Below are 480 nucleotides of genomic sequence, written 5' to 3' on the forward strand. Positions count from 1 at the left end.
CAGAATATCAACCCAAAATATCAGAAGTTTCTGATATTGTAAAGAGCACTTTAGGAAATTTGTCATATAAACTAAATATTATCATACATTCCTAAGATTATTATATTTTCTTAAGTATTCTCATCTTCAAAGTCCAGCTTGGCAGTGTATACAAAGACATGCTTGAAGCCATACCTGAATGTCTTTGCATGAAGTCATACTTAAGTATCTCATGACCAGTGTTAAAAATAGATTTGCCACTGTGTATTGCCCCAGGTCAAGCGTTCTGGCCACGCCCTGTGACCCAAATGAGGCCAGACTCCTCTTCGGGTCGAGCGCAGCCTCCAACCTGATCAGACATCTCTCCCTTGGCCAGGACTTAAGCCGAGACAGGCTGGCCAGTCAGGTTTTCGTCCTGCTTAGATGTCGTCTCATTACCACAGGGTAGGTTTTGCTTCTGGCACAAATCCCCAAAACACGCTAATCTATGCATGCTTGCAT

The 480-nt window shown here is 42.7% G+C and overlaps 1 pseudogene; it reads right to left on the minus strand.

The window, feature by feature from the left end:
• The window catches only part of LOC119582096, a 7,073-nt pseudogene extending 6,883 nt beyond the window's left edge, over nt 1-190 (minus strand).
• Between the last annotated feature and the right edge of the window lie 290 nt (nt 191-480).

Source organism: Penaeus monodon, chromosome 15 (genome assembly GCF_015228065.2).
Source record: "Penaeus monodon isolate SGIC_2016 chromosome 15, NSTDA_Pmon_1, whole genome shotgun sequence".
NCBI classification, from domain to species: Eukaryota; Metazoa; Arthropoda; class Malacostraca; order Decapoda; family Penaeidae; genus Penaeus; species Penaeus monodon.